Source organism: Eptatretus burgeri, chromosome 11, assembly GCF_056783735.1.
Source record: "Eptatretus burgeri isolate ZD-2024b chromosome 11, Ebu_testis_v1, whole genome shotgun sequence".
Classification (NCBI taxonomy): domain Eukaryota; kingdom Metazoa; phylum Chordata; class Myxini; order Myxiniformes; family Myxinidae; genus Eptatretus; species Eptatretus burgeri.
The window spans coordinates 7,123,588-7,149,084 of record NC_140971.1 but is presented as its reverse complement, the minus strand read 5'-3'; the positions used below and the strand labels follow the sequence as shown (position 1 = coordinate 7,149,084).

The 25,497-nt window shown below is 43.7% G+C and overlaps 2 protein-coding genes and 1 long non-coding RNA gene across 6 annotated transcripts in view; 1 reads left to right on the top strand and 2 right to left on the bottom strand.

Annotated features, from left to right (window-relative positions):
• LOC147016422 (alkaline phosphatase-like) overlaps positions 1–6,780 on the bottom strand; it is a 119,330-nt gene extending 112,550 nt beyond the window's left edge. Inside the window, exon 1 of the mRNA XM_085845067.1 lies at positions 6,760–6,780. The gene's annotated coding sequence lies outside the window, so the exon portion shown is untranslated. The remainder of the gene's footprint in view (positions 1–6,759) is intronic.
• The window catches only part of LOC147016421 (alkaline phosphatase-like), a 57,080-nt gene extending 43,690 nt beyond the window's left edge, over positions 1–13,390 (bottom strand). The window contains exon 1 of one of the 2 annotated variants that reach the window (XM_085845062.1): positions 13,235–13,390. The gene's annotated coding sequence lies outside the window, so the exon portion shown is untranslated. Of the gene's footprint in view, positions 1–6,759; positions 6,896–13,234 lie in introns of those variants that run through there. The other variant, XM_085845064.1, reaches the window with a different exon arrangement.
• The window catches only part of LOC147016420 (uncharacterized), a 60,260-nt gene that overhangs the window by 22,454 nt on the left and 12,309 nt on the right, over positions 1–25,497 (top strand). For all 3 annotated transcript variants that reach the window (XR_015049043.1, XR_015049041.1, XR_015049042.1), the window contains exon 4: positions 12,461–12,565. This is a non-coding gene — a long non-coding RNA (uncharacterized LOC147016420). The remainder of the gene's footprint in view (positions 1–12,460; positions 12,566–25,497) is intronic.

The following is a 25,497-nucleotide window of genomic DNA, read 5'->3' as shown; positions in this document are numbered from 1 at the left end:
ATACAAAATGTAAACTGTTCAGCCTGGCGGAGGTATGCGCTCTACCGAATGCTGTTCCAGTTTTTATTTTTATCGCTCAGGTATTTGCCTTCGTGCTCCACTTCCCTTGTACAGTCGTTTTAGACTATCATTTGTGCCAAATTCGATTCACATGTTTAATGCTAATGCGAAAAAGGGTGTGATGAACCCTTTTTAAATTGAATTGCCAGTAGATGAAAACTTTCCATGCTTCACATTGACAATAAAAGAGGATGGAATTAAATTTCTTCTTCCAAAGTGCCAAACTAACACTGCCCTGCCTGTGTTGGAGTCTGACAAACTGTTCCACTGGTTCATTAACTTTCTGGGCAGAGCTGTAAAACTCTCTTAGGGTTAGCATTCCATTTGTTCTATTAAAGATCTTGGATGCATGGCAACACACATGCACAAACCAGCATCCAAAACATGCATGCGACATCCCAACATTCTTCACCGCATTCTCTGTGATGTAACATTAACGATCGTTGTTGGAACCGTTTTAATCATCGATGAAAGTAAAATTTGAAATTTATTTATTTGTCCACAAAAAATGGAAAATTGCACCATCAAACAAAGCTCGCAATCTGAAGGATAAAATAAAAAATATTACACAATTAATTTCCAAATGTAAGTTAAATAATAATTTTTATAACAAAAACAATAGCAATCGTAGGCCACAACTAAACCCACTATGGAACTATCCAACTATCAAAATTGCACAAAGAGAACGATTCAACAACAACTACAGTACAGTCATCACCAGCAACCACTGACCCCTTTAATATTATCGACTTTCATGAAAAACACAAACAGAAAATGGGACAAATTATTTCAACAATCTACTGGTTCTGCACCTCACAGGGATACACACACAAGGAATTTAGATGCAGGAGGAGGCTATTCGGCCCATCGTGCCTGCGCCACATCAACACCAGAGCAATTTAGATTTTTTAAAAAGAAAATGTAAAATGTTTCTTCTTTTTTGTGTTTTTTTTTAATATTTTATTATTATTATTTTGTTCTCAAACCACTTACCCTCAAAAATATATATATTTTTTAAAAACTCAAACCTTTTTAACCTCCAACCAGACCTCACCTGTTCATAAAACGTATGTTACAAGTTGAAGTTGGAAGTAAAATAACCATTATCATCCGGGGAAAGAAAAGGAAAAAAAAATTAATTAATTAATTTTAAAAACACTCCTGTGAGAATATTTTGAAAAATTACCACGTCAATGGTGTGCACGTCATATATGGATAATGGACCATTGCGTATATACATATAAAAAAGTAATTTTTTTTTAAAATAATACCAACATCAATTTAAATTTAAAACCAGAGGGGGAGCACTCGGTAGAGTGCAAAACCTCTGCCGCCAATACTGCTGGGTCACTAAAGTGAACCTGATATCCTATTCATTGTAGGTCAAAACGGATCAGACTCTACTGAACCACGATTGAATAAACTAAACTAGATCGACGCGCATGCAGAAATGCCAGAAAAATTAAATAGAAATTTTTTTGAAAAAAAAGGTGCAAAATTTGTTGTTTTTTTCTCTAACAATTTTTTTTTGGGGGTTGGAAATCACTTAAAACATGTAGAAATGCAAAAACAAAAATTCAAATATTTTTTCAAAATGGCCACTATAGCGGCCATATTGGAATTTGGACCAAGTCCAAAATCTAATGGCATGATCCTTGGACCATACCTAATCCGCCCACCAAGTTTCGTCGAAATCCGTCCAGGAGTTATTCCGTAATACTGTTCACAAACAGACAAACAAACAAACAGACAGGGGTGAAAACAGTAACCTCCGTCCATCTTCGATGGCGGAGGTTAATGAAGTGGATTTATTGACAGGTTTACGTTCTAGAATGAAGAGGGTTTATCAGCACGTTTACATTCTAGAACAGAGTAGATTTCTTCCCATGTTCACATTCTAGAATTAGAGGGGGAGCACTCGGTGGAGTGCAAAACCTCCACCGCCAATACTGCTGGGTCACTCAAGTTAACCTTATATCTTACTCATTAAATATGTCAACAGTGCTGATAGTTATAGTTCTTTTCTCCAACATTTTTTTGGGGGGAGGGGGGCTGGAAATCACTTAAAACATGTAGAAATGCAAAAAAAAGAAATCGAAATTTTGTTGAAAGAAAGTTGCAAAAAAAATTTTCTCTAACAATTTTTTTTGGGCGGGGCGTTGTAAATCACTTAAAACATGTAGAAATGCAAAAAAAAAAATTTTTTCTCTAACAATTTTTTTTTTGGGGGGGGGGGTGGAAATCACTTAAAACATGTAGAAATGCAAAAAAAAAAAACATTTTCTCTAACAATTTTTTGGTGGGGGGGGGGACCAAGTCCAAAATCTAATGGCATGATCCTTGGACCATACCTAACCCCCCCACCAAGTTTCGTCGAAATCCGTCGAGGAGTTTTTCCGTAATACTGTTCACAATCTTCGATGGCGGAGGTTAATAAGTGGTGCTAGTTTGCATAATGCATTTAGTCTGTTGTTACCTGCTGCAGTTTTACCAAATCACCTTTTTAACATCACTAAACCAAACACAGTAACCAAGATAACATTCTCATTCACTGAACCATTAAAAAGCCTAATAATGGTTTAATCAACCCGAAATTATTTCACTTTCCTCAGGAAGTATTGGTGTTGTTATTAACCCGCAATTTTGTGTTCTGACCAAGATTGATTATATCAATGATTATACCTAAATACTTTGAATTCTAAAGTCAAAAATCATCTCCTTGGTCTGAAAGTTCAACTTAACAAAATGATCACAACACCATGCAACACAAGTCTTAATAGTGTTTCTATAATTCAGTTCACCATCTTTAATAAACCTGACAGCCACAGTGCTATTTATATATTTTAAAATGATAACATTGTTTGAATGTTAACTAGAATGGTCTGTATGCAGAATATAAAGCAATGGTGAAGGAACACATCCCTGTAGGGTCCCATTGATTATTGTTATCTGTTATGATGAAGTATCGTTCAGTTGTACCCACTGAGTCCGATCATGTAGGTCTGTCGGAAGTCGCTGATCCATAGAATGAGAGATCATGAGTTCACATTCAGGTTTTACAGCTTCTCCAACAATCGGTGTGATTGAATAGTTACTTAATGCTCGTCTCTTTTTCAGTGTTTTACCTGTGCATATTGTACATACAGGTGCTTTATTTTGTAAATAGACTGACTGTTGCTTTATATACATGTATATATATATATATATATATATATATATATATATATATATATATATACATATATATACATATATATATATATACATATATATGTATATATATATATATATATACATATATATTGGAAGTACCCCTCTGGGAGCCATCAGGGTGAAGGGGGAGGGAGGTCATGTTATTATCTTTATGATTATTAATACAATAGCAGAGTACCCACCTGACAGGCGATCTTGTTCCAAGCCTCTTCTGACAGGTCCCTTTATTTTGGTGGTGTGTAGGCAACAAGCCGCTGCCTCAATTGCTCCCGAATATAAATTAACCAGGGTTATGTTTATGAAGCGACAACATGCGTACTGCTTATGTGTATTTATAAGCAGTACATTTTACATCAGTTGGAATTATCCGAGCCATCTAACATTGTGGTTTAATATATAGCTTAGATAATCCCAATTGCACTCGATCTCTCTCCCCAACCCTCCAAAAGGAAGAAAATGCCAAGATGGGCGAAAAATGCTTTTTTTTTTCAAAACTTGATGGAATCAAAACGAACGAAACCTGTACAGGCACAACATCAGGGTGCCCTCATTAATCCCTGAAAGTTTAAGCTTCGTCGGTCAAATCCTCTCGGAGGAGTAGATGATATGCACATGCACATGCACGCGTACACTTGCTCCATATTAACATATCCATCGATATTTTTTCAGGATAAAATTGATAAATAAGAAGCATGAAGACAATCGCAGTGCTTCAGGCACAAAACAAAGGTGTTCTGTTTCGTCCCTTAATTCGTACTACTAAAGTTTAATGATCACTAATCGAGTCTTAGCTCACAGTCTTGTTGACGTTAATTCTCCTTGGAGGTTAATAAACACGGTGTGTCCAACCCGTGAGATTTCAACCCCGATCGTGAATTAGCAACGTCATTTCTGCAATCTTGCAGTTACCCATTGTTTTTTGATTGTGACGTTACAATGGTCTTAAATACAAGTAGCCTCGCTCAGACCGTCCGTTACACAAACGGGGGTTTATTTTTTACCAGCAAATCGATTCGTGTTTTGCAGTAAAATGAAGGTGTGAAAATTGAATAGATCCCCTAACACTGACAAACACTGGGCTCAAATCAGTCACAATCACCCCCATAGTTCCACCTGTTTAGTGCGTTCATCAGTTCACAAAGTCGAATTCAAATCCTGATGGATCTTACGAAACGATTTGTGACTTGTCCCCCCCATGCCTCCCTCGCTCCCCCCCCCCCATGCAAAATGCCAGAGATCGAGACATGCGGATTCCAGTCTTCACTGGATAGAAAATTTGAGGAAACATAAACCACAAAAGTGTCCACGCGGGGATAAACTTTGTTCTAATGATGAGTTCCATTTATCCGAGAAGTGGGATGGAATATTTTACAGGTATTGAGAGGATTTTGTTACCGGGTCAAAGTTCGTCTAAGAAATGGCATCACAAGCTTGGTATTGGCTTCTAGTGGGGCAACTTAGCATAACAATTGTGCATTTTGTGAGGAAAGCACCAAATTTGGCACACTAGTAGCCTATCATATTATGAACAGATTTGGATATTGGGCCATCTCAAATTTAGCCGCTGATGGCTGTGGCGGCCATTTTCCACTGCCATCAAAAATTTGAGATGGCCCAATATCCAAATCTGTTCATAATATGATAGGCTACTCGTGTGCCAAACTTGGTGCTTTCCTCACAAAATGCACAATTGTTATGCTATATTTAGCTAAGTTGCCCCACTATTCATGGATAAGGTGGTTGCCTTCAGATCTTAGGGTCTTGCGTTTGAACCCCTGTCGTTCCATGGAAATAACACAAGGTTGGTTGACTCAGCCTATCATCCTTCTGCGATCGGTAAAATTTGTAGCAGCTTACTGGTAACAGGGACACTGCATCAGCGGCAAAGCCGTGCTTCCAGAAATGATGCAACCAGCAGCCACACGCTGTATATGAAACAACAACAACAACAACAACAACAACAAGCATGATCAGTGCCGGATTCAGCCTTGCCATGGCTGGGGACAAAGAATATTTTTGGTCCGGTCTCAACATGAGTGCCACCCCCGGAGCACAGGTTGTCTGGGGTTGACTAAAGAATCTCTCGTCTCTCGGGCTTATTGAGATTCAGAGTTGAAGGAGTTATATTAATAAAATACTTTTTTTTAATTTTCCTCATTTAATTCATTACCCGCACACATATAAATAATATCAAACTGAAACACATTCACGAACCATTTGACTTCTAAAAAAAAACAAAACAAAAAAAACATCAGAAAACTTTCAAACAAAACTCATTACGAAGAATAATACTGAAACAGTATATAATGGACAATAAGACAAACACTGGAATGGAATATAAAAAAATAGCACCAAGTGGTGCATGCATCCCCACGCTACGTGGGAGGTATATGCACGGGGATGAACATATCGCACAAAGCACAACTTAAAATGACTTTTTGCGAGCTTCCAACGACGCAAAGTCAGATATAGTTTCGTCCATTGGCAGCAAGTCCAGCATTCCATGTTCAATGCCGAGAAGTGAGAGGCTTGACATTCGTTGCTGTCCCATGATTGAACGCAGAGAGGTTTTGACATGCTTGAGGACGCTGAATGACCATTCGCCGCCACGGTTTGTCATCATAGCGAAAGGAAGATGGACAGCATGTTGACGACATTGAGGATCAAATCGCAGAGGGAGACATTCCCCATGACTACATGGTACGTCCACAGCTCTGGGGCTTCTTTTTGTATGGTCGTTAGATTGGCACCTTCAGATGTGAAATGAGATCGTAAAATTGAAGTCAGGAGGTTCAGCTCACCGGAGAGATCAGGCTCAAGATCTGCAGGATATGTTTCCACCAATGCTTTCACAAAGATGTCGATTTCTTCCACTGTTAGAGTTGTGAGCCACCGCAGGAAACCAAACTTCCCACTAATATGTGAATACGCAGCACACCGGTTTGCGAGGGCTGCACCTGCTTGTCCAGAATAGGAAGAAATGAATCAACTCAAAAGTGATCTTCGGTCGTTTAAACGGCGCTGGCTTCAGTTGTTCTGGGAACATCATGTAGGATGTAGTCCTCCATCTGTGTGTTTCGCTTTCGCTTCCGACATTTTTTCTCAGGATGGGTATCATTGCCAGTTAGCTCCTTCCTCTTCTGTTTGAAGAATGAGAATCTCAAAAGTTGCAATGTGGTGAACTTGATAAGGCCACCAAAGAAGGAAATGGCACTGTTAAGGTAGAGTTTAGGATCTTAGAGTATTTTTTGGCCCGGTGAAGATCTGGGGCCGCGAACAAATGCCCCATTTGCCCCATTTATAATCCGCCCCAGAGCTGATGACCCACTCAGTGACCTTGAGCTGGACATGCCTCGTCCTGGATGTAAAATGGTTTGGACATTTAACCGAATATTGAAAAAAAAATGGACAGAGACACGTACTCACCCCCTCCCATTTCATATAAAATGTATACATCTACCTCTTTAGTTTGTTATATGTACTTACAATATAGTGTTGGCGTCTCCAGACCGTTCCGGTTGCTCGGTTCAAATCCAGTGAGTCGTAATCAAAATGACTGTGGAGATCAGTTGAGTCCACAGCACCGAGTCGGACCGTGGCCTTTTAGCTATGCTACCGCACCAGTTGGAACCGTGGAACCACCCAAACCCCGCAGTGATAGGCGATCACGTGACTGATAGAATCAGGCCGAGCAACCTAAATCATGTGATGCGATCTTATTTGGCATCAAATGACCTTTGACAGGATTTGAAAAAAAAAACCACCAGACGAAGCCACCATTACAAATAGAATTCACCCAATAGACCATGTCAGGTTTGTAATCTACAGTAAACCCTTAAATACCATGGGGGTTACATTCCTGGAAAATGTCACAATATTCAAAACCGCCAAAGTTAAAACCAAGGGGCGAGAGGAAAAAGGGGGGGTTAGGTTCCCTAACTTCAAGAAAATATCGAGGAAGGTGGGCAGCACCAAAAATAAACACATCACAATTCAAATAAACATGTAAAATAAATACAAATCGGCTAAACTATGAAGTCTCCTGCTTGTGTTGAAGCAGATGAAATATTCAGGAGTGATTAAACTTGCTCCCTCACCCCTACCTTACTTCCCCTAATAATCTGTTAAATCGTTTTCCTTTGTACTCTGTTGATGTTTGTACTCCTTTGTACTCTTTGTACTCCTCGCAATTTCTCAAGGTCATCTGCCATCTGCTTGGAAATCAGCAAACATTGCCGCTCTGCATTAAAAAGGTGCAAAAACAGATCCCTGCAACTACAGACCAATCAGCCTGCTCCCAATCATCAGCAAGGTTCTGGAATCCATCATCGCTTCCGACATTAAATCCTTCCTCTTCTCCAATGGCTTGATTTCCGATCATCAATTTGGATTCGACAAGGTCACTCCACCCTGGACATGCTACTTCTGCTTTCTCAACAATGGATTGTAATCCTAAATGCAAAACATGAGATCAGAGCCATCTCCTTTGATGATCGCAAGCTTTCAATACAATCTGCCATCCCGCACTGCTCACCAAACTCTCTTCCTATGGTATCCAAGGCAGTTTCCCCTTATGGCTCACAGACTTCCTCTCCTGTCTCAGTCAACGCGTGGCTGTTCATGGAGTTCTCTCATCTCCTCTTCCCGTCCAGGCTGGAGTTCCTCAAGGCAGCATTCTGGGCCCTGTTCTTTTTCTGTTTTTTATCAATGACCTCTCAGATTCCCTGGAAAATCCTCTTTATCTCTTTGCTGATGACTCCACCCTCTGCCGTACCATGTCTCATCCCTCTGACAGCAGCCTCTTCACTCTCTTCGGGCCTGGACAAAATCAAAAGCTGGTCAAACACTTGGAATATGTCTGTCAATCCCGACAAATCTCACACCTTTACCACATCTCTCCAAAAGGACCGTCTGGAACCCACCCCCCCCCCCCCCAACATCTACTTTCTCAACAATCCCCTTGAAGAAGTCCTTTCATTCAAGCTTTTGGGTCTCACTATCTGCCACGACCTTTCCTGGGAAAGCCACATTTCAAATCTGGCCTCCAAAACCAGTTGCCGACTGGGCATGCTATGTCGTGCAAAGTCCTTCCTTGGCACACCTGAGCTCCTGGCCACAAGCAAAGCTTTCATCTGCAGTCTGATGGAATATTGCTGTCCCCCCTGGGCTGGTGCTCCTGCCTCACACCGAGCTTGACTTCACACTGTGGATGCCAAGGCTTTTAGGATCATTGGTATCTCCCGCGATGAAGCTGAGTCTTTGGGTCTCTCACTCTCTCTCACCGAAGGCAGGTCGGTGGTCTTTCTGTCTTCTACTGTCTCCTCTCCGGCCTTGTCCCCCCCGCCCCGCTCTTTCTGTGATCTGTCCCCCCATATATTTCCTCAGGGTGCTCAAGGTCCTCCAAAAACCCTCTTCTGGTGAAACTGCCAAAATCAAGAACTACGGCTCACCTTCACTCTTTCATGCCTCTTTTTTCCTGCCTCGGGAACAAACTCCCACACTCTCTTCAATCCCACTCCTCCCTCCAGGTCTTCAAACAAGCTGTTCACCACCATCTCATATCGTGCCCCATCCAAATCCTCGATCTTTACTACCCCAGTTAATCCACCCCAAACCCAACTCCTTCAAATTCCCTGTTTTCCTTCCTGAAATTCCCTGTAGTCCTATCTTGTTTCCCCCTTGTAACCCACCCCATCCCTCTACCTTCCACAGGTCTCCTGTTGTCTCTGTTCCCCACTATTTTGTGCTTCCCTCTCCCACCCCTCTTGTCTCCTGCCTTGTTATATGTTTCTGTGTATTAGTTCTTCCACAAGCCTCAACTTGGTATACAAAAAAAAGTGTGTTTTATCAACGTTATGCAGCTCTGTAAACCAGCGAATTAAAAAAATTTAAATAATCACTTTTGTCGATCATTTTACACTTTGTCGCCATTCCATTATTAAATGTGTCGAAAGCCTCATGGTGTGAGATAACCATCACAACTCAGCTCAAAAACCACGATTGGTTGAAATTATGCCCAGTGATAAAAAAATTGCAAAATAAAGAGGTTGCCCGTGATTGGTGAAAACCGCAATATTAAATCCCGCCATATTTCAGGGATTACTATATTGAAAGCTCACGGGGGGGGGGGGGGGGGGTCGTTTACAAAATAAGCAATGCAATAATCACCTTAAAGACCCCTTAACCCATTACTCAATACGTGCCCACGATACCAAATGAAAAACAGGACATACCTTAATTATTTAACCCTGTAGGCCTGTATTTATGTGACAAGACAGACAGGCTTGTGAAAATCACAAGACAAGAAGAGATGTGCAGGCAAAGCGGTTGAGTTGCCTCATGGAGGAGAACGTCCCATGTGGCCATACATCCCCGTGCAAGAGATTGGAGGGAGGGAAGCGACCCGGTGGAGTGGGCACCTGTACATGTGCATTGAGTATGGCTTCTGCTCTCGGGAGCTTAGAATGAAAGCAACCTTTGACGTTGCATTCCCAGGATTATCCGCCCCCATCTTTCAGGCCCCCACGCTTGATAAGGTCGGTTGCTGATGTAATTAATGACTATTTACGCCCCTCCCCTCTTATCCGCCATTGGTACCTTCGCCTGGCCAGCGAGCAGGATGAAATCTTCTCCCCCCCCCCCCCCCAGGACCTGGCAAGGCATCACGGTCCCCTGGCGAGGATAATGTTTCTCCTGCCAAGATCGCAAATTGATGCCTAGTGAACGCTAAAAAGGCAACTTGAAGTAAGAAGGCGGATGATAAAAACGTTAAGCATAAGTTCACAGGAATTATTAATATTAGACACATAATGGGGTAGGTCTGATGCTTCGAACAATACAAATTAGGGATGCACATCTGATTTGACATTGAATGACTTCTACCTTATGCTAGACACTCAATAAGGAAATAACCACACCATATGAAGCATTTATTAACTCCAAGGAGTCGTTTCCACAAAACACTATATGTATCGTGTTAAATGTACTAAATATACTATAAGTATTATATTACATGTACTAAACATACTATATGTATCACGTTGCATGTACTAAACATAGTATATGTATTATGTTACATGTACTAAACATACTATATGTATTATGTTACATGTACTAAACATAGTATATGTATTATGTTACATGTACTAAACATACTATATGTATTATGTTACATGTACTAAACATACTATATTATTGTGTTCCACGTAGTAAACATGCTATATGTATTGTGTTCCATGTACTAAACATACTTTATGTATTGTTACATGTACTAAACATGATATATGTATTGTGTTACATGTACTCAACATGCAATATGTATTGTGTTACCCATACTAAACATGCTATATGTAGTGTGTTACATGTACTAAACATGTGATATGTATTGTGTTACACTTACTAAACATACTCTATGTATAGTGTTACACATACTAAACATACTCTATGTTTAGTGTTACATGTACTAAACATGCTATATGTACTGTGTTACATGTACTAAACATACTCTATGTATAGTGTTACATGTAATAAACATTCCATATGTATTGTGTTGCATGTACTAAACATGCTATATGTATTGTGTTACATGTAGTAAACATACTATATATGTATATTGTGTTGCATGTATTAAACATACTATATGTATAGTGTTACATGTAATAAACAAACTATATGTATAGTGTTACATGTAATAAACATACTCTCGATATTGTGTTCCATGCAATATTAATGCGATTCGAAGTAGTGTTGCTGAAGGTGTGGAAGGTGTGTTCCTCGCCCAGTAGGTGACACTGCAGTCCCATTCTGTCCCAACCACTTTTGTACCGGGTCTGCCAAAAGTCCTGACTGTACTTCAAACAGCAATGTAGGAAATACTAAGAATGGTGTACTGATTATATAAGATGGAAATGAAGGAACGCAATTTGGAGATTGTTCACAATTTGTTTTGTGAAAACAACGTCCAGTAAATGACCATCATGGGCATCCACACAAAATTGTGCCCACTTACACAACACACTCCATCACTGATGCCTGTGTTTCCAACTAAATGTGAAGGATTTCTCCACGAATGCTGTCCTTTAGTTCCTGTTAGGTCCTCGGTTTTGTATGGTACACCCTTTCCTTTAGGTAGCTCCAGAGAGAAAAAGATGGTGCCACCTGCTACACTGCAAGGGAATCGATGTCTTGCCTCAGATAACTGTTCCCTGGCTGGCTGACTTCATGGATTGGAGACCTTCCTTTTCCTTCAACATCTCCAGATTTAACAGCCACAGAGTTTTTGTTTTTTTTTCTCTCGGGCTACCTGAAGGACAGAGTATACCGAACAAAGGCCAGGACCTCACAGGAACTAAGGGACAATATTCGTAGAGAAATCCTTAACATTGAGTTAGAAACACTGGCATCAGCGATGGAGTGTGTTGTGCAGCGGGCACAATTATGTGTGGATGCCCATGGTGGTCATTTACTGGATGTGATTTTCACAAAATGAATTGTGAACAATCAACAAAGTGTGTTCTTTCATTTCCTCTTATATATTCAGTATAACAGACCTCTTACTTCCTACATTGCTGTTTGAAATACAGTCACCACTTTTGGCAGACCCTGTACCATATTAATGGTACAAGTCAGCACCAATTTCTGTTTTTCAGTACAGGTGCTTATTTATGCAAATAATTTTTTTGAAAAAAAACTGTGTCATTAAGGTCCTCCCAACATTAAATGACTTATGCCTCCTTAAGAAGTCCATTCCTTTGTTTGTTTTTATTAGCTCTCATTCAAGCCTCAACAATGTATACAAAAAAAGGCCATTCCTTGTTGACCCTTTGACACAAGTGCTTTACAGTGATCTTCCAATATGAGTGCGTGATCCACGACAGTATCAAGATCCTTGTATAATTGAACAATATCATTGTCACAATTAGCAATGGTAACAGGAATTTTTAGTTCTAAAATAAAAAAATTAATTCCTTGGTTTTACTCACTTTTAGTTGCAAACAATTCTCATTACATCATGAAACAAAAGTTTTGAATGTCCTCGCTGTGCGTAGTCCGTTCCACTCTCCTTTAGATACCCAACAGTCACCGTGTTTTCGGCATATTTCTGTCTGCTGTTTCATCATTGAAATTGATTTCATGAATTTGCTTGAACTTGTTGAATTCGGTTCTTTCGAAAATCTCTGATCCACAGAATCAATAACGATCCGACACCTCGATACTGCAGTTTGGGGATGAAGCGATGTGAGACCATTGACCAAAATCAAAGCTGCATCACACGGACAGATCTGTATTGTCGGTAAGCAAACTGAAATTTCTCAATGTACTTTGAGATTGGGTCGATCAAATGTTCAATTATGATCTTCTCAAAATATTTCATGACAACGGAGGTCAGTGCAACGGGCCGGTAGTCATTGAATTGTTTCGGTTGCGCTTCCTTCGGGACGGGAACAATATAATGGCTGACTTCCAGCAAGATGGAATATTGTGTGCATGTCTCCAGACTGCGGGAAGACGTGGCACTGCCAGTTGCTGTGTACATCCTTTTCAGCACCTTGCCGCAGATCCTGTTTCCTTGAGTGGGCTGATAAGTTTAAGTTGTGTTTTTATCACTTCCCTCGTGTTGATGGTGATAGGTTCCTCTTGTATATCAAATAGAAAAGGTAGTCGTTTATTGATTTGATCACTTTGATCATTGATCTCAAAGTGGCAGAATAACCGGTTCAGTTCAGTTCATCAAGAATTCTCGAGTTGTTTTCTGAGCCAGAAAAAGGATCGGCCTTCTTTTTGGGAAGGCCTGTGATGTTTTTAACACAGCCAGGCATCTCTGAAATACTCGTGGATCTGACATGGAGTTAACAACTAGTGATTTATACCAAGCCACAAAGAAACGAAAACGTTCACCGTTTGGAGGGATGCTCAGTATGTATATATATTTAGCGACTCACCTTCTATCAATTAAACATACCTTTTGTTTCAGACTGCTTGTCCACCTGTTCGTGTAACAGTTGCACAAAGGTATCGTCTGCTCGGCTCTGCACACGCTCTTGATCTCTGGTCTTTATCCCTGATCACAGATCAGCGAACTACCTGTGGCAGGTTCCTCAAGGTAAATGAAACTCTGTTGTTGCTTTTGATCCTTTCTGGTTGCTTTGCCAACACCATGATCCTTCGCAGCTCCAAAGCGCTTGATGGGTCCTTCATGAGGTCAAGGTCTCGGTGATTCCCGATGTTTCCCGAGGAGTAGATATTTGGTGTAAGCACGTGATGCCTTTGTACCCCCCTTGCATCCCCCCCTGCCGCCACGTCGAGCAGTTGAAACGAGTCTTGTTTTGACTGAACGGTATCCATCTTGCCCCAATTCAACCTTTGCTTGCACCAGGCTCTCACTCTTCGTCTAACCAATGAGTAATGCTACCCTGCAGGTCCTTTGTTCTGGAGGACGACCTCAAGTAGCCATGTCCAAAAATTACTCTCATGCTTGTCCCCACAACATTCTCATGATGCATGGAGTTAACAACTAGTGCTTTATTCCAAGCTACAAAGAAACGAAAACGTTCACCGTTTGGAGGGATGCTCAGTATGTATATATTTAGCGACTCACCTTCTATCGACTAAACATACCTTTTGTTTCAGACTGCTTGTCCACCTGTTCGTGTAACAGTTGCACAAAGGTATCGTCTGCTCGGCTCTGCACACGCTCTTGATCTCTGATCTTTAGCACAAATGCCTCGACGGCTTGGCTTGTTGTTCGTCCTCTGCTTTCGTGCTCTCCCCCCCCAACGAGCTCTCATCCACACGCCCTCCTTCGGTTCAGCCACACCGTCCTCATCCTCACCCTCCCTCCTCCCCTCCTCCTCCTGCTCCTCCATCCTTCCAAAGTTCCACCTCTGTGCATCGCATTCCATGCACCCATCCCTCCCAGACCTCCACTCGTCTCTCGCCATTCCTGTGACATCCATACGAGCTGGATGTTCATCAACTCTTTTAATCTTTAACCCCAATGAATTCATTACAGGATTTAAACCCACAAAGCCGGACCACCATGAACATGATACATCCATCGCTACGTGTGCGCAACAGGAGGAAGTAACAATGTGTCTGTCCGTGTAGTCACACATGTCTTACATATACCACCCAACGTATTTTGAATACAAGATCGAGGCTCATGTAAGGGTGAGGATACATAGGGTAAAATGGAAAAGAACTGACGGTGACATAACAGACAGGCACAACAAGCAAAGGAAAGAACGAAGAGGGAAACAAGAGTAGGGGAGGGGGTATTCAATGACCTACAAGTAAAAGAGGGTTGGGTATAAAGATCGTGAGTAGTGATGGGGGATTACATAAAATAGTGGTGTACCACTTGCCCCGCTTGATGCCCCACAGGGAGAGTGTGATTGATCATCCTCTGGAAGCCACTTACAGAGTCGGATCGAGTGGAGATGTCCGGTAAGCCTGGATTTTGGAAGTTTAACAAGGAATCAAAGGGTTATTGGAAGATCACTTGTCTCCTGGAAGAGCTCGGGAGGATTGTAAGACTGAGAGAGTAGAGGGAGCAAGACCGGAGGAGAGGACTTAAAAAAAACAGCGACCACCGACCTACCTGCAATGTCAGAGCAATAGTATTACCAAAGGTATTATGAGGTTGTCTGTTCCCTTCTGAGTACTTGCGTTCCCCTTCTGTTCTCAACCGAGTGCTTATTGCTTTTCCCCAGGTTTGAAATCCCTGGTTGTTGTTGTTGTTGTTTCATATGCAGCCTGTGGCTGCTGGTTGCATCATTTTTTTCTGGAAGAACTGCAGTGCTGCTGTTTCCAGTAAGCTGGTACTCATTTTGCAGACCTCTGAAGGATGACAGGCTGCCAACCCATCTGGTGGTTATTTCAACGGAACGACAGGGACTCGAACTCAAGACCCGAAGATCTTAAGCCAGCCACATTCACCATGAAGCCAACAGCAGGATTGGAATCCCTGGTTCGAATCCTTGATTTTGTGTTTGATCCGAGGTTCCTTATTGACCTTGAAATTCAGGTAAAAGTCCACGGATGTATCCTTCAGAGCAAGGGAAGGTTCGGTAGCAGATTATTGTGTCCTGTTGACTCTGGCTTTCATTCGGTTAATTGCTCATGCTAGGGCAGCAAATGGCTGTGGCTATTGTTGGCATCCTTTATCATGCAAGCATGGCTTTGCCACTGTTGCAGTGCCCTCTGAAGGTCAGGGCAGGAATGCCTGGTATTCGTTCAGGGTCATGATGATAACTCACTTACTTTTTGTGAAACACCATGGGATCGTTTAAAGTTCAGAATCGAGTACGTGCAGTACCTCCAAGCCATCTCGACAAGCCACAAGGGTCTATACTCGAGAATTGCAGCTTCTCAACGTTGGTGTTGTTATCCTCGAACCTCGAGCCAACTTGCAATTACCAGGACATGATTATGGCAAGGTGCGCCATCACGTTGCGGTAATTCTGGTCCAAAAATAACTGTAGTATTGTATTAAAGGCCGTGAGCAGTCCTGTTTTATTCATGGTCTCGGCTCTTGGAAGAGCTCGGGCACAGGATAGATCAGGACACAACATAGCAAAGGGAACGACAGAAGGGGAAGGGGGAAACACCAACAGTGGGGAATGCATAAGCAAAATTTTTGGGATTGTTGGAGTGGGGGGGGGGTGTGTGGTTTAACGGGTGTAGAAAATATCATGGCTTTGGAGATGATCTGAGATGGTGGTGAACATCTGTTTTGAAGACCTGGATGGAAGAATGCGATTGAAGTGAGTGTGGAAGGTGGTTCCACAGGTAGGAAAAGAGAGGAATAAAGGAGTGGAGATGAGCAGTGGTTCTGCATTTAGGCAGTTTCACAAGGAAGGGGTTGCTGGTGGACCGTGTGTGTACTACAGATATTTGAGGGGGACAAAGCACAGAGAGGGCAGAGGGTGCAAGACCAGAAATGAGGCAGAAGAAGATAGAGAGACCGCTGACCTTTCGGTGATGGCGAAGTGATAGCCCATAGACTCAGCTTCATCGCGAGAGATTCCAATGGTCTTAAAGGCCTTGGTTTCCACGGCATCAAGCTGAGCAAGATGTGAGGCAGGGGATCCAGCCCAGACAGGGGAGTAGTACTCCATCGAGCTGTGGATGAAAGCCTTGTCGATGGATAGGAGCTCAGGTGTGCTAAGGACGGGCTTTGCACGATGGAGGATGCCCAATCAGCATCTGGCTTTGGAGGCCAATTTTGAAATGTAGCTTGCCTTGTTTTAAAATGTTCAAAATTTCAAAGTCACACACCTTTCTGACACACACACACACACACACACACACACACACACACACACACACACACACACACACACACACACACACACACACACACACACACTGTTTTCCATTGTGGGAATCATATGAAGCACATTTTTATTAAACAAATGTAGGTGAGTTGTTGAGATTTGCTTTGGATAATTGGTAATCTTCCAGGATACCCTTACAGATGTCATCAGGAATTTGAAAAATTATTGGACTTAAACTATGGGAATTGGACTGGGATAGCTTGGACTGGGAATTGTTCCATATGCATTTTCAAAATGAAACATTCGGCCTGGATAAGAGCCAGCAGGCTTACGATTCGCCAAAGTTCTGATTTATCTGCAGGAAAGTCACAATCACACTCTTTCTCAAAGTCCTTTGCTGTCTTGTAGCCCGTTTACAGTGCTGAATATGTGTACTTATTAATTGATTCACTTACACTCTTGACACACATTTTCCATTTTGGACATGCCTGAAGCTCCGTCCGTAATCGATATGACGACGTATCACAAACAAACAACGAACTTTACAAACACTGAGAAGTGGAACATCATGTTCCTAAGTGGCTATCCCATGAGTTTCATCTTCATGGAGTGGCACTTCATAATCATTCCCTCTCCCCCAGAACCATTGGCAGGCGGGAGCGTACGTACGAGCCAATTTTTTTCAGGTGGCATTTACAGATTTTCCGAAATGTACACTTCGCTGGCATGCAGATGTACTCCGAGAAGTGTTGTCACTTCCCCCCCAAGCTCAGTAACTGGGTTATTCATCTGTTTTTCCATGTGTGTGAGGTATGTGTTTATGTATGTGTGTATGTCTCCTCTACGAGCCATAGAACAAGTAAATAAAAAAAGAAGTCCTTCCACCATCCCCCCTTTTCACCACTTGCTTCCAGAGGGAGTGGGCATGGTCTCGTGGTAAAGAAACACGTTAAAAGTTCCAGGTTCCAGATGTGAAACATCATCAAAAATCGAATCAATTCATCCTGTCCTGTAATCTATCCACCGAGCGAGTTTGGTCCAAATCCGTCCGTGACTTTTTGAGATATCCTAACAGATATTGTTAGGATATATTGAGCATACACGGATATTGTATTGAGCGTACACGGCTATACATACACGGATATTGAGCATTTATGGGATATTCTGGAACAACACCTGAAACAACGTTTTCCACCTCCATCAAACAGGTGTGAGTTGATTCACCTTCTCGTGGAAGAATGGTGCCAAATCAGTCTACCAGTCTACCAGTTGGCAATCTTTGATCAGATCCCAAAATATAGTGAGGAGCTTGTGTATGCCATCATATACTGTGTTTGTGCCAAGTTTCAAAAAAAATTGGACCATTCATGTCTGAGAAATGGTTGGGGACACATTTAAGTAAAATGGCCACCATTCAGCCATCTTGAATCTGATCTCGAAAAAAAAAAAATGACGTGTACATGTAAGCCATCATTCATTATCTGGGTGCCAAGTTTGAACAACATCAGTAAATGCATGTCCGAGAAATGGTTGAGGACGTGTTCAACATCGAGTGTTTTTTACAACTACAATGGCTGCCAGTCGGCTATCTTGGATCAGATCGCTAAACAAAATGAGATGCAAGTGTATGCCATTGCATGCTGTGCTTGTGCCAAGTTTGTACAAAATTGGAACATGCATGTCGGAGAAATGGCTGGGGACATGTTTAAGTCACAAAATAGCCGCCAGTCGGCCATTTTGAACCTGATCTCGAAAATAAATGAAGTACTTATGTAAGACATCATTCGTTATCTGCTTGCCAAGTTTGAATAAGATTGGTAAATGCATGACCGAGAAATGGTTGAGGACGTGTTCGACACAAGGTTTTTTTTTTTTTTTAACAACTAAAATGGCCGCCAGTCAGCCATCTTGGATCTCAGATGTCGGAAAAAAAATGACATGCATACGTCTACCATCATGTGTTGTCTTCGTGCCAAGTACGAATAAAATTGGTCCATACATGTCCGAGATATGGTTGCGGACGCACACACATACACGGACACAAACATCGATGTCAAATCCATCAAGCCCCCTTTTCGGACTAAGTCCAACGGGAGGTAATAAAGGTTTAAAGAGGTTTAAAGGCTTGTAAATAAATTATTTCCGTGTTTTACCACCATTTTCTTGGTGTCCATTACACCACCCTATCTCGCATTACATTACTTATCCGTATCTATTGTTGGTGTCCTTTATAACGTCCTTAAAAATAGTACTTTCCTTGTTTGGAGTGATTTTTCAATTTTGTTTTACTGCCAGGTAGGCAGACAGAGTAAAATAATATCTCATTCCTCTCTGCACACGTGCGTTCGCGATGAATTCAAAGTCAAAATACGGTCAAACAAGAAACTTGTCTTCCGATTCGTGTTCAAAATACAACATTAAATTTAAATAAGCTGTTCCTCCATCATAAACCGATAAGACGGACATGGACCAATTTGCTTAACCCCGCTAATCGCTTTGCGTGCACAGGATAATAATTACCACAAGCACAGATGTTTCCAAACCAGTAACTCGTAAGTTCAATCTTCCCAGCCATTCCACCCAACACTTGACCATTGTTATTTATTTGCATCAAGAGCTATGGTGCGCAGCCTGTAGCTGCTGGCTGCCTAATTTACTGGGGGTTCGGCTGTGCCGCATATGCCTGGTGTTGGCCTAATGGCGAGAGTGGTGGGCTTGGAATCCTAGGGTCCTGAGTTCAAATCCTGCTTGGCTGTTGAATTAATACCAGGTGGGGTTGACTCTGCCTGTCATCCTCCAAGGTCGGCAAAATGAGTGCCAGCAGGTTGGTATCCTGTGTCGGAGTGGCGACCCATCCAGGATTGTGCCCATTAGCCCAGGAGACTTCTTTGGCAGCACCAACGCTCTGCACATGCACAGAGTATGGTACCAATGGATGGCTGGCTTGCTGGCTGTGTCACTGATGCAGTGCCATCTATTACCAGTACCCTGGTACTCATTTTGCCAACCTTGGAAGGATGACAAGTTCAGTAAACCCGACCTCGTGTTAATTCAATGACTGACAGGGGCTGAAACTCAAGACCTGATGATCCTAAGCCAGACGCCCTAACCATTAACCCAACACTAGGCTCCCATTTGCATGAATTCACCAATGACACCCATAAACACAAGGAACTAACACACATTCTCAAACTCGGCGCATCACCATACAACAGGATCGACAAGCATTTTTCATTTATTTAATAGTCTTGTCCCAACCATTTTCTTTCCTCTTCTTTTACAATTTCTCACCCTTTCTCCAGTTCCTTTATTCATTCATATTTATAATCCATCATATTTTATTAATTTTCTTAGTTAATTGACTAATTCCCTTTCTTCCGCATTGCATCCATGGTGATACTCCCTGTGACCTTTGACGTTTCACCACACACACCAGATCTATCTTACATTTCTGATGTTCAATGATGTGAACCCTCCCTTGCTAGTCATGTCTACTGACCCTTGAGATCTCACCATTCACCTTGACTGGATGATGGGATTGGGGAAAAGCCTTCAGGACCCCTACTCTTTGATAATTGGAGAAAAACGTGTTAACTTTCCCGGGTTGGATTGCAGTAGTGTGTGTTGGAGTGGTGCTGAGGTGTCATCCACCAGACGGCGCTCTCCTTGGGTTAACCTGAGGTGGTCCCTTCAGGTGGGTGCCTGGAATGTCCTTTCCCGAAGACAGAATGACCACCTGTCTCTGTTATCATCTGAGCTCAAGTGTTTGGACATCAGTAATGCAGCACTCTCCTGAGGTTTGGAGACCGGATAGTGGTGAGATCATGGCGGGTGGTTGCGCCTACTATTGGTCTGGTCGCTCTGATGGTTACCACGCCCAAGGAGTTGCTGTAGCTGTGTCCAATAAGCTGGCGCCAATGATAATTGAGGTAACACCGGTCAACGAGAGTTGACCGGTGAGAGTATTATGAGGTGAGAGTATTAAATAAATGAGAGTATTATGAGACTAAGGATTCGTCTCTCGTTAGGTGTCGTTTTCCTGGTCTCTGTATGTGGTGATGTGGCTGGTGGTGTGGCAAAGGAGATTGACCATGTGCTCGTTGATGGTCGTTGGATGATGATCCAGAACTGCAGGGACTACCGGAGTGCTCAGTTTCTCAAAACCGATCACAGGCTTGTTGTAGCAACTCTGAAGTTTCAGCTTAAATCCGGGAGAATGGTACCATCCCAGCCTAGGCTGGATGTTTTGCAAGCTCAAGGATGAGAGGGTAGATGAGGAGTTTTCCAACGGGCTGAGTGGGGATTTGGGGGGTCTTGGTGCTTTGGGGAATCCTGAAGAGTTGTGGAGTGCTTTCAAGAGCACCATCCTTGATGTTTCCAGTGGATGTCTTGGAACTCACCGCAGGGCGAAGAAGAATTTTGGCTCGAGGGACACTGGATACCATTGACCAGAGTCGCGGGGCCAGGCATAACGGCAGAGCTGAGCTGTTCAGGGAGATGAGGTGTAAAACTGTATGTGTGCTGAGGGTGGACAAGGAGGCCGATGTGCAAGGAATATGTGAGGGGAGAGAGCATCACCTGTGGTCAAGTGATTCTTGTCTTGCTTACAGGGGAATTTGTGCATTGCGTTCCTCCAAGCCAATCCCTCGATGTACTACAGTTACAGCAGAGAGTGGTAGGCTCTTGACAGAGGAGTCCGATGTGAAGACCCACTGGGTCGGTTACTTGGAGCGGTTGTACCAGGCTGATCCACTAGCTGGTGATGCTGTCAGTGTGGTGCTGTCGGTACCTGTGCAGGAGCATGAAAATCCGAGTCTTCAGGTCCTTTGTGCTTCCAGTCTTTCTCTACCAATGTGAGACTTGGACTCTGACCAAGGATCTGAGACAGAGACTTAATTCCTTTGGTACCAGGTCTCTTCAGAGAATCCTTGGCTCTCGCTGGTCGGACTTTGTGTCCAACGAGCGGTTGCTGAGAGAGACTCAAATGAGTTTTGTTACCTGCATGGTTCGTGAACATCAGCTGCGGCTGTATGGACATGTGGCTCGTTTTCCTGATGCTGATCCTGCTCACCAGATTCTCTCAGCGAGGGAGCCTCATGAGTGGAGGAGGCCAATGGGCCGACCACATGCCTTGTGGTTGCAGTAGGTTGGTCACCATCTCAAAGAGATGTGGATGAGCCAGGCATCTGCCTGGAGGATAGCCAGATGGAGGCCTCTGGAGTATCGGCAGAAAGTGGATGCTGTGACGTGTTGCTCCGGTGCACGCTCCCATACCTGACCTGACCCCTTGACCTGTCATGTTGAAACACATCATCTCTCCTTTCCTTTTAACCTTCCCTCAATCCACACCTCGCTCTTTTGTTCCGATGAAGGGTAATGCCCAAAAGGTCAGCTTCACCTTGTTTACTTCCATGGTAAGCTTATTGCCTTCTCGACTCCTGTTTGCATGGGAAAATGCATGTTTCCTTTTTTTTTTTTTTTTTTTTTTTTTTTTTTTTTTTTTTTGTATACCTTGGTCGAGGCTCGTATGAGAGCTAACACACAACTCACAGCAAGGAGGCATGAGACAAGAGGGGTGGGAGTGGAAGGGACAAAACATTGGGGAACAGACACAGGTGAACTGTGGAAGGGAGAGGGATGGGGATGGGACGGGGAACATGGCGAGGAGAAGATGGACATTACAGGGACTTTCAGGAAGGAAAGCAGGAGAATTGAAGGAAGTGGGCTTGGGTGGATTATCGGGGGTAGAAAAGATCGAGGATTTGGATGGGGGAAGATAAGAGGTGGTGGTGAACAGCTGTTTTGAAAGCCTGGAGGGAAGAATGGGAAAGAATAGAGTGAGGAAGTTTATTCCAAAGGCGGGAAAAAAGAGGAATGAAAGAGTGAAGATGAGCAGTGATTCGTGATTTTGGTAGTTTTACCAGAAGGGGGTTGTTGGCGGACCTTGAGCGCCCTGTGCAAATGTGGTTGGGACAAATCGCAGAGAGAGCAGGGGGGGCAAGGCTGGAGAGGAGTCGGTAGAAGACAGAAAGACCACCGACCAACCTGCGGTGATTGAGTGAGAGGCCCAAAGACTCAGCTTCATTGCGGGAGATGCCAATGATCTTAAAAGCCCTGGTTTCGACAGCGTGAAGTCGAGAAAGGTGGGAGGCAGGAGCACCAGCCCAGAGGGGAGAGCAGTACTCCATCAGGCTACGGACAAAAGCTTTGTAAGTAGTCAGGAGCTCAAGAGGGCCGAGGAAGGACTTTGCACGACGGAGGATTCCCAGTCGGCGACTGGCTTTTGAGGCGAGGTTGGAAATGTGACTTTCCCAGGAAAGGTCATGGCAGATAGTGAGACCCAGAAGCTTGAAAGAAAAGACTTCTTCCAGAGGATTGTTGAGAAAGTGGATGGGGGTTTTGTAAACGGTCCTTTCAAGAGACATAGTGAGAGTGTGAGATTTGTGTGGATTGAAAGACATGTTCCACGTGTTGGACCAGTTTGTGATTTTATCCAGATCTGCAGTGAGCGAAGAAGCTGCTGCTTGCCGGTCTGAGGGATGACAGATGGTACGGCAGAGGGTGGAGTCATCGGCAAAGAGAAATAGAGGATTTTCCAGAGAGTCCGAGAGATCATTGATGAAAACCAGAAAAAGAACAGGGCCCAGAACGCTACCTTGAGGAACTCCAGCCTGCACAGGAAGAGGGGATGAAAGAACTCCATTTAGGGCTACACGTTGACTGCGACAGGAGAGGAAGTCTGCGAGCCATGAGTGGAGATGGCCTTGAATACCATGGGAAGAGAGTTTGGTGAGTAGGGCAGGGTGCCAGACTGTGTCAAAAGCACGTGATATGTCCAGGGATACGGCTCGGATTTCCTGTCTGGCATTGGAGGACCTCCATCCATTGATGGGAGAGCAGTAGCAGCATATCTAGGGTAGAGTGACCTGGTCTGAAACCAAATTGATGATTGGAAATCAAGCCATTGGAGAAGAGGAAGGATTTCATGTCTGAAGCAATGATGGATTCCATAACCTTGCTGATGATTGGGAGAAGGCTGATTGGTCTGTAGTTACAGGGATCTGTTTTTGCACCTTTTTATGCAGGGCAGTGATGTTAGCAGATTTCCAAGCAGATGGCAGATGACCTTGGGAAAATGAGAGGGTGAATAGAACAGAGAGAGGGTGAGCAAGAGCAGAAGAGCAGGCTTTGAGGACACGGGGGCTGATGCCGTCTGGACCGGTTGCAGAATCTGACTCGAGGTTTGAAAGCAAGCTCTCCACCTTGTCAGGAGAAAAGGATACAGAGTCCAGGGACAGTTGGGTGCGACTGGGTAAAGTGGGTAGAGATAGTGATGGGTTTGGGACACAAGATTTAGCTGCAAACACCGAGTTTAGACATTCAGCTTTATCACGTGTGGAATCAGCAGTGCGGCCATTTGAGGTAAGGGAGGGGATGGAGGGGGAACATACACCAGAAACAGATTTGATTAAACGCCACCAGGATTTTGAGGAGGGAGAGAGGTTTGAGAGTTCAGACTTGAGATGAGAAAGATGTTGTTTTCTGGCTCTCCTGAGGGTAGATACACACTTGTTCCGAGCTTTGTGGAAAGAACTGAGATTGCTCCTCAGTTGGGTTTGCTTTCCATGAGGCAAAGGCAAGTTGTTTCAGGACAACTGCCTCACCACAAGCTTCAGTAAACCAAGGGCGGGAGGAAGGGTAAGACAACTGAACACGAGAGGGGATAAATCTGTGCATGAGGGAGAGCAAGTTTCTTTGAAAGAATTCCCAGGATGAGTTGATGTTTGAGAAAGTAGTGATAGGAGACCAGTCTGTAAGTTTGATGGCTGCTCGGAGACCCTGCCAGTCGGCTTGAGTGAAATGCCAGACTCGACGGCGGTGAGGTGGTTCTCTGATGACAGCCAGAGAGATGTCCACTTTAACAAGGACGTGGTCAGAAGAACCAATTGGAGCGAAGGAAGAGCAGCAGATATTGTCAGGGAAATTTGTCAAAAATCAGATCCAGAAGAGATGGAGTACCATTGGTTGAGATCCGGGTCGGGAAGTTGACCGATTGAGTCAGTCCCAATGAGTCACAGAAAGCTTTTGCTGATGTCCCATGGCAGGTGAGAGAGGTACCCACACCTAGCCAACTGGCGTGATGACAATTGAAGTCGCCACATAAGAGGAAGAGAGTTTGGATGAGAAGATAGAAGATGGTCCATGTTTTCGGAGAGTGAGGTGTAGATGGAGTCATCACTGTTCGGTGGACGGTACAGTACACATATAAACATGAGGTGGGAGTGGAGGGGAAGCCGAAGCCAGAGGTATTCCTGGGGGTGTGGGGGAGTGAGAGCAGTGCAGGGAGAGTGAGGAATAGAGTCTTTGATGAAGAGAGCAACACCTCCACCAGGACGAGGCTCAGGTCTGTCATACCGTAAGAGGGAGTAACCAGGGAGAGATACTTGGGAGTCAGACACGTCTTGGGAGAGGAAAGTTTCTGTTAGGCAGATAATGTCTGGTTTGTCAGTGGCAACCTGCATGGAAAGATCTGAAAGGTTTGAGCGAAGGCCCCGGATATTTGAGGTCCACACTTTTAATGAAGAGGTAGGGGAGGAGGCTTTGGGTGCAGGAGGTGGAGGGGGCGGGGGAGGGTAGGATGAGGGACGAGGGGGGAAGGTAAGGAGGGTTGCTGAAGGAGTGTGGGGTATTGCAGAATAGCGAGGGGAGGGGGCAGAATGAGGAGGAGAAAAGGCTCTGTGGTGCTGGGAGAGAGGGGGGACAAGAGACAAGGAAGATGGCAGTTGAGGATTTGAGGAGGTGGAGGAAGAGATGGAGGTGAGAGGGCAGTGGAGGGAGGCAGGTTGGTGGATGAGAGGGGGGCAACTTAGAGAAGGAAGAGTGAGGGGGATGAAAGGTGGGAGAAAGGTGAGGGGGAATTTTTGAAAGAGGTGAGAGGGAGGCTTGG